Consider the following 811-nt stretch of genomic DNA (forward strand, 5'->3'; position numbering starts at 1 on the left):
CGTTTTTAACAAGTAGTGACAGTGATAGGGGGGAAAAGAAGCAGAAGCAAGAAGATTTAAAACAGCTCAGCACGGAAAGGATATACAGCAAAAGAGGAGGAAGAAGCGCAAACAAAACAAAACTCGAATTAACTGTCAAAAAAAGGGAAGAAAGAACGTACGCGAAGGAAGGAGGAGGAGGAAGGGAGGGAAAGAGGGATACGACGAAGCACAGGGGTTGAAAGGGGGGGAAAAAGGGGAGGAGGGTTCTCCTGCCAAACCCAACCCGAACTCGGAGGTTTAGAGTGGTGATGGCGGCCTGCAGGGGGGAGGAGGGGATGAGCAGTCCCGAAGGACTCCAGAGCACCACACCATGCCACACGGCAACACCCCCCTCCCAACAACTGCCCCCTCTCTCCCCCCCTTCCACCACCACCACCAGCACTACCTCCACACAAGCACCCCCACACACAAGCAGCCCCCAAGGCCGGCTGCTGCTACTCGCCTGTATTCGTTCCCCGCATCCAGCACCTCCTCCGCGAAGTAGCCCTGCAGCCCCGCCTCCACACTGCCCACTCCGCGACCCAAGTCGACCTCCAGACCCAGAAACGACTCATGAGACTGCCCGCCGGGAGAGGGGGGGGAGGGGGGGGGAGGGCACGGGGCGCCAGGAGGAGGGGGAGGGAAAGGGGGAGGGCGAGGAGGAGGGGGGGAACACACACCACCGAGGGGGGGAAATGGGGAAGGATGAAGTTAAGTAGTTAGAAAGTCGTTGGGAGCTCAGCCAGGCGGGAACATCATCTGTGGCCCCCGCTGCCTTCCCCTCTTCCGC

This window comes from Volvox carteri, assembly GCF_000143455.1.
Source record: "Volvox carteri f. nagariensis unplaced genomic scaffold VOLCAscaffold_89, whole genome shotgun sequence".
NCBI classification, from domain to species: Eukaryota; Viridiplantae; Chlorophyta; class Chlorophyceae; order Chlamydomonadales; family Volvocaceae; genus Volvox; species Volvox carteri.